We start from the raw sequence: 8,190 nt of genomic DNA on the forward strand, positions 1-8,190 counted from the left end.
TTGGAGCGGCGCGACGCAAATGGTCGTTTTCGTCCGCCGTGACCGGAAATGCGTCTGATACCCTCTCCAGCGGGGCGACGCAAAGTGACCGGGCCGTCCGCGGGGACGCAAACCTGGCCCAAATATGCGCCTCGGATGTGTCTCCGCGGACACTGCGCGGACGCCGAAAGTGTCCGGTCGTATCCGGCGGACGTTTCGTCGGGCCCGCCTGGCAGTGACCCTGCGTCGATGCGTCTTCTCAAACGCGCTCGCGGCCCGGCGCCGCTGCGTCGCGCTCGGCGGCCTCGCGCCACGTTAATGGCAATGCCTCGGCTGCCGAGCGGCCGCAGCCCACCTCCGCCAACCACGTTAATGGCGTCGCCACGCGTCCCGCGGCCACCGCATGCCTCCGGCCTATATAAAGGGGCCGCGCCTTCTTCTTCCTCATCCACTCCCTCCATAGAAACCCTAGCGGCCACAAAGCTCCAGCGTTCCGCCGCCTAGGTGTTCCTGCGACGCAGCCAGCCCCGCGAGGAAGACCATGGCGGGTCCTGGTGGCCGGCGAGGCGGTCGAGGCCGCGGCCCTGGACGGCCCCGGGGACGGGGCAGGGGCCGCCGTGGTGGAGTAGCTACGGCCCCACGCTCGCCGTCGCCTGCGCCCTCTTCGTCTTCCTCCGACGTGGAGGGACGCTGCTTCGAGTTCCTCCTCCGCATCGACGACGACCCGCTCGGCATCAAGCGTCTCCCGGACAAGTTCGCCGAGTTCGTCGACGGCGTCGAGCCGGCGCATTTGCGGCCTATGGGAGGCCGAGCCGCAACTTCGCCGCCGGGCCGTGGAGGTCTCGTTCGACGGGCGGGGCAAGATGTACTTGCACACCGGGTGGGGCAAGTTCGCCCGTGACTCGGCGCTCGAGCCCGGCTGCCAGCTCACCTTCCTCTACGAGGGAGACAGGTGAGATGGTCGTCAAGGTCTTCGACGACACGGCCTGCCGCGGCACTACCACACCGGCGAATCCGAGTCGGACTCCGATAGTTAGAACGTAGAGTGTTCTTTCTTTGCGGCGAATCGGCTACGGCCGGACGGAGCTCGATAGTGGAAGGTTTACGTACGTTCGCCTCATCGGTAGAACCAACAAGGGCACCGTCAATCCTCCCGCTGGATTTTCCAGTTTGGGTGACTGGGTGTGCCCTCGAATGTTCTTTCTTGGCAGCGAACATACGGAAATCAACACAACTGGTTTCTGTTTTTAAAATATTTATATTTGTGTCCACCATGGTACAAACTATGTATTAGTTTGTGTAAACCATGTTCCAAACTATGTATTAGTTTGTGTAAAATAATCTTCCAATTTGTAATATTTGGAAGTATGTTGAAATGAAAAAGAGAGAAAAAAATCCATCGGGCCGCTAGAGCCAACCCCAAACGCAAACAGACACGCGGACGAAAACGGTCATTTTAGCGTCCGCTGCGCGACGCGAACGGACGCGCGTGGACACTAAAATGCGTCGCGCCGCTGGAGATGCCCTCAGGCTCAGGTACCGTACCGACGTACTGCGGGGCTGCTACCTTGTTTAGCCTGTAACGATGACGTCACTTGGCCACAGGGACGCGCCATAGTACGTTGCGTCTGTTCTGTTTCTTGTAACGTCAAATCCTATCGTAGTAAATGTTACATGAGAGAGAATTGATAGGTGTTTGTACCCTTAAACGTTTAGGAGATGAGAGGTTTTAGCACATAGCACCACTAGAAATTTTTGCACCAAACACCAGTATTTGTTGTAAACGTTGCACAGAACACATAAATCACCATTAACAGCCTTGATAGCCATTAGTTAATTGGGCCCACACTTGTCATTTTATAATCTGCCCCCTCCCCCCGGCAAAGGTCAAGCATGGCGTGTGACGATGCAGGGATTGTGGTGGCTGACGATGCGACGGGGCTCGGGTAGATCGAGGCGACGCTGATTGCCTGGATCGAATAGACTGAACGGATGACAGTGAGTTGGTGATGCACGCCAGCGGTGGCGGACGGCAGTACAAAGCACGACATCGACGGGGAGGGGGGTGTTAGCACTATCAGAGGAAGTGCAGGTACGTTGTCTAGACGAGGGAAACGGCGGCGGAGCGCATGGGATGCGGCGGGGATGGCCGGGGTGCACGGGTGCTCGGGGAGGCGGTGGCGGATACATGAGCACTGGGGGATGGCGAGGAACGGGAATCGAACGAGCTGGCGGAAGCTGCGGAAGAGATCGACAAGGCGGCGGCATTCGGAGCTGCATCTTCGCCAAACGCCGATGTTGCTCCTCCCGCGTCGACCGCCGCAGCGCAAGCTCCTCCTACTCCTTCTGCCGGCGCACCTCCAACCGGCACTCCCGCTGCAGCCGCAACTCCTCCCGGCGCCGCTCGTCCGCGACAAAGGCATCTACGGTCGCCACTAGCGTCGCCTCCTCCCATGCCTTGTACTCTGCGAGCTGTGGGTCCTCCTCCACGACTTCTACGGCTGCCTCTAGCGCCGCCTCCTCCCACGCCTTGTACTCTGTGAGTTGTGGGTCCTCCTCCACGACTTCTACGGCTGCCTCTAGCGCCGCCTCCTCCCACGAATCGACCATTTTGGTATTTTCTAGGGTTTAGATTTTTGCACCAATGAGGCGGGGGACGATGGATAATATAGACAAGCGGCGAGGTGGGAAACATCCCGCGCGGCGTCGTGGCGGGAGAATTTCCCGCGCGGTGTTGTGGTAGGAGAGTTTCCAGCCCGGCGTCGTGGCGGTAAAATATCCCGCGCGACGCTCTGGCGTCACTGACAAGCGGCTCCCACGTCAAAAAAAAAAAAATCGCCTCGCGAGGCGCCGACGCGCTCGATTCGCCCTTGTCAAGGGGCCAACACGGGATTGCCGACGCTTCTATTGGGCTCGAAAAAGCGTCAACGCTATTTGGGGCGCGCCGGTGTGATCCCATTTTCGCTTGCGGCCCCCAAATCGCTATCGGTGCCGCTATGGGGAGCGCCAGTGGAGATGCTCTTAGCACCTAATATCCTGAAACAACATCACCACCCAAAAGGATGTCCATGGGAGAGGTTCGGAGCGGGCTGGTGAGGGAGAGGTCCCTTCTCCGCCGGCGTGCCCCTCCCTGCGGACGCTTGCCGCCTCGGAGCTGTGGTGCTGGTTGATGGCGTGTATTTCACACGTTCGTTGGGCAACCCCAAGAGGAAGGTATGATGCGCACAGCAGCAAGTTTTCCCTCAGAAAGAAACCAAGGTTTATCGAACCAGGAGGAGCCAAGAAGCACGTTGAAGGTTGATGGCGGCGGGATGTAGTGCGGCGCAACACCGGAGATTCCGGCGCCAACGTGGAACCTGCACAACACAACCAAAGTACTTTGCCCCAACGAAACAGATGAGGTTGTCAATCTCACCGGCTTGCTGTAACAAAGGATTAACCGTATTGTGTGGAAGATGATTGTTTGCGGAGAAAATAGTAAAACAAGTATTGCGGCAGATTTGTATTTCGGTATTAAAGAATGGACCGGGGTCCACGGTTCACTAGAGGTGTCTCTCCCATAAGATAAAAGCATGTTGGGTGAACAAATTACAGTCGGGCAATTGACAAATAGAGAGAGCATAACAATGCACATACATGACATGATAAGTATAGTGAGATTTAATTGGGCATTACGACAAAGTACATAGACCGCCATCCAACCGCATCTATGCCTAAAAAGTCCACCTTCGAGGTTATCGTCCGAACCCCTCCCGGTATTAAGTTGCTAACAACAGACAATTGCATTAAGTATGGTGCGTAATGTAATCAACAACTACATCCTCGGACATAGCGCCAATGTTTTATCCCTAGTGGCAACAAGCACAACACAACCTTAGAACTTTCTCATCATCGTCCTAGGTGTCAATGCAGGCATGAACCCACTATCGAGCATAAGTACTCCCTCTTGGAGTTAAAAGTAAAAACTTGGCCAGAGCCTCTACTAGAAACGGAGAGCATGCAAGCCAAGGGGGGGGGGGGCCGCGCCGCCCTATAGTGTGGCCCCTCCGTGGCCCCTCTTCGTCTCTCCTTCGGACTTCTGGAAGCTTCGTGAGAAAATAGGCCCCTGGGCTTTGATTTCGTCCAATTCCGAGAATATTTCGTTACTAGGATTTCTGAAACAAAAAACAGCAGAACAAAGAATCGGCACTTCGGCATCTTGTTAATAGGTTAGTTCCGGAAAATGCACAAATATGACATAAAGTGTGCATAAAACATGTAGGTATCATCAATAATATGGCATAGAACATAAGAAACTATCGATACGTCGGAGACGTATCAAGCATCCCCAAGCTTAGTTCTCGCTCGTCCCGAGCGAGTAAAACGATAACAAAGATAATTTCTGAAGTGATATGCCATCATAACCTTGATCATACTATTTGTAAACATATGTAGTGGATGCAGCGATCATAACAATGGTGATGACATGAGTAAACAGGTGAATCATATAGCAAAGACTTTTCATGAATAGTACTTCAAGACAAGTATTAATAAGTCTTGCATAAGAGTTAACTCATAAAGCAATAAATCAAAGTAAAGGTATTGAAGCAACACAAAGGAAGATTAAGTTTCAGCGGTTGCTTTCAACTTGTAACATGTATATCTCATGGATAATTGTCAACATAGAGTAATATAACAAGTACAATATGCAAGTATGTAGGAATCAATGCACGGTTCACACAAGTGTTTGCTTCTTGAGGTGGAGAGAGATAGGTGAACTGACTCAACATAAAAGTAAAGAGAATGGTCCTTCAAAGAGGAAAGCATCGATTGCTATATTTGTGCTAGAGCTTTTATTTTGAAAACATGAAACAATTTTGTCAACGGTAGTAATAAAGCATATGAGTTATGTACATTATATCTTACAAGTTGCAAGTCTCATGCATAGTATACTAATAGTGCCCGCACCTTGTCCTAATTAACTTGGACTACCGGATCTTTGCAATGCACATGTTTTGACCAAGTGTCACAATGGGGTACCTCCATGCCGCCTGTACAAAGGTCTAAGGAGAAAGCTCGCATTTTGGATTTCTCGCTTTTGATTATTCTCAACTTAGACATCCATACCGGGACAACATGGACAACAGATAATGGACTCCTCTTTTATGCATAAGCATGTGGCAACAATTATTATTCTCATATGAGATTGAGGATATGTGTCCAAACCGAAACTTCCACCATGAATCATGGCTTTAGTTAGCGGCCCAAAGTTCTTCTCTAACAATATGCATGCTCCAACCATGAAGGTGGTAGATCTCTCTTGCTTCGGACAAGACGGACATGCATAGCAACTCACATGATATCCAACAAGGAATAGTTGATGGCGTCCCCGAAACATGGTTACCGCTCAACAAGCAACTTAATAAGAGATAAAGTGCATAAGTACATATTCAATACTACAATAGTTTTTAAGCTATTTGTCCCATGAGCTATATATTGCAAAGGTGAATGATGGAATTTTAAAGGTAGCACTCAAGCAATTTACTTTGGAATGGCGGGTAAATACCATGTAGTAGGTAGGTATGGTGGACACAAATGGCATAGTGGTTGGCTCAAGTATTTTGGATGCATGAGAAGTATTCCCTCTCGATACAAGGTTTAGGCTAGCAAGGTTATTTGAAACAAACACAAGGATGAACGGTACAGCAAAACTCACATAAAAGACATATGGTAAACATTATAAGACTCCATACCGTCTTCCTTGTTGTTCAAAACTCAATACTAGATGTTATCTAGACTCTAGAGAAACCAAATATGCAACCAAATTAACAAGCTCTAAGTATTTCTTCATTAATGGGTGCAAAGTATATGATGCAAGAGCTTAAACATGAGCACAACAATTGCCAAGTATCAAATTATCCAAGACATTTTAGAGTTACTACATGTAGCATTTTCCAATTCCAACCATATAACAATTTAACGAAGGAGAAACTTCGCCATGAATACTATGAGTAGAACCTAAGGACATATTTGTCCATATGCAACAGCAGAGCGTGTCTCTCTCCCATAAAGTGAATGCTAGGATCCATTTTATTCAAACAAAACAAAAAAAACAAAAACAAACCGACGCTCCAAGCAAAGTACATAAGATGTGGCCGAATAAAAATATAGTTTCAGGGGAGGAACCTGATAATGTTGTCGATGAAGAAGGGGATGCCTTGGGCATCCCCAAGCTTAGACGCTTGAGTCTTCTTAATATATGCAGGGGTGAACCACCGGGGCATCCCCAAGCTTAGAGCTTTCACTCTCCTTAATCATATTGCATCATACTCCTCTCTTGATCCTTGAAAACTTCCTCCACACCAAACTCGAAACAACTCATTAGAGGGTTAGTGCATAATAAAAATTCACATGTTCAGAGGTGACACAATCATTCTTAACACTTCTGGACATTGCATAAAGCTACTGGACATTAGTGGATCAAAGAAATTCATCCAACATAGCAAAAGAGGCAATGCGAAATAAAAGACAGAATCTGTCAAAACAGAACAGTCCGTAAAGATGGATTTTATTAGGCCACCAGACTTGCTCAAACGAAAATGCTCAAATTGAATGAAAGTTGCGTACATATCTGAGGATCACTCACGTAAATTGGCATAATTTTCTGAGTTACCTACAGAGAATTAGACCCAGATTCGTGACAGCAAAGAAATCTGTTTCTGCGCAGTAATCCAAATCTAGTACTTACTTTTCTATCAAAGACTTTACTTGGCACAACAAAACATAAAACTAAGATAAGGAGAGGTTGCTACAGTAGTAAACAACTTCCAAGACACAAAATAAAAACAAAGTGCTGTAGGTAAAAACATGGGTTGTCTCCCATAAGCGCTTTTCTTTAACGCCTTTCAGCTAGGCGCAGAAAGTGTAACTCAAGTATTATCGAAGGGTGATGCACCTACAGCGGGGTTTGGAGTTTTCTCAACCATGCAAAGTATATTGGATACATAAGTTTCAGCGTCTCCCTTTTCATTAGTCTTGGGCTTGCTACTCTCATCAAACAAATTTTCGGGAACAAGCCAAGCATAGTTATGTTCTAGTGCATCATTCATAGCTAGGAGTTTACATGGTATTGGTGCTTTGATCTCCCCACCATCATTAATATTATTAGTGTATCTTATTCTATCCATGTCCATCTTTTCAAGGAGACTAACAAAATTAGTATGAGAACCAAGCATATTAAATTTAGCAAAGACCTTTCTAGCTTCTCTTGCTAGACCACCAAACTCTCTAAGAAGGGTTTCTAAAACAAAATCTTTCTTCTCCCCCTCTTCCATATCACCAAGTGTAAGAAACATGTGTTGGATTATAGGATTGAGATTAACAAATTTAGTTTCCAACGAGCGAACTAAAGCAAGACAGCAGCAATTTCATAGGTGGGAGCAAGGTCTACCAAGTGTCTATCTTCGAAATCTTCAACGGTACTAACATGGGTGAAAAATTCTTCTATATTGTTCCTCCCAATTATAGACCCTTGTCCTACAGGTATGTTCTTTGCGGTAAAATCAAAAGGAAACATGATGAATCAAGTAAAGTAAATGCAAGTAAACTAATTTTTTTGTGTTTTTGATATAGCAAACAAGACAAGTAAATAAAGTAAAGCTAGCAACTAATTTTTTTGTGTTTTGATATAAGTGCAGCAAACAAAGTAGTAAATAAAATAAAGCAAGACAAAAACAAAGTAAAGAGATTGAGAAGTGGAGACTCCCCTTGCAGCGTGTCTTGATCTCCCCGACAACGAGCGCCGGAAAATATGCTTGATGGCGTGTATTTCACACGTTCGTTGGGCAACCCCAAGAGGAAGGTATGATGCGCACAGCAGCAAGTTTTCCCTCGAAAGAAACCAAGGTTTATCGAACCGGGAGGAGCCAAGAAGCACGTTGAAGGTTGATGGCGGCGGGATGTAGTGCGGCGCAACACCGGAGATTCCGGCGCCAACGTGGAACCCGCACAACACAACCAAAGTACTTTGCCCCAACGAAACGAGTGAGGTTGTCAATCTCACCGGCTTGCTGTAACAAAGAATTAACCGTATTGTGTGGAAGATGATTGTTTGCAGAGAAAATAGTAAAACAAGTATTGCAACAGATTTGTATTTCAGTATTAAAGAATGGACCGGGGTCCACAGTTCACTAGAGGTGTCTCTCCCATAAGATAAAAGCATGTTGGGTGAAC

Source organism: Lolium rigidum, chromosome 2 (genome assembly GCF_022539505.1).
Source record: "Lolium rigidum isolate FL_2022 chromosome 2, APGP_CSIRO_Lrig_0.1, whole genome shotgun sequence".
NCBI lineage: Eukaryota > Viridiplantae > Streptophyta > Magnoliopsida > Poales > Poaceae > Lolium > Lolium rigidum.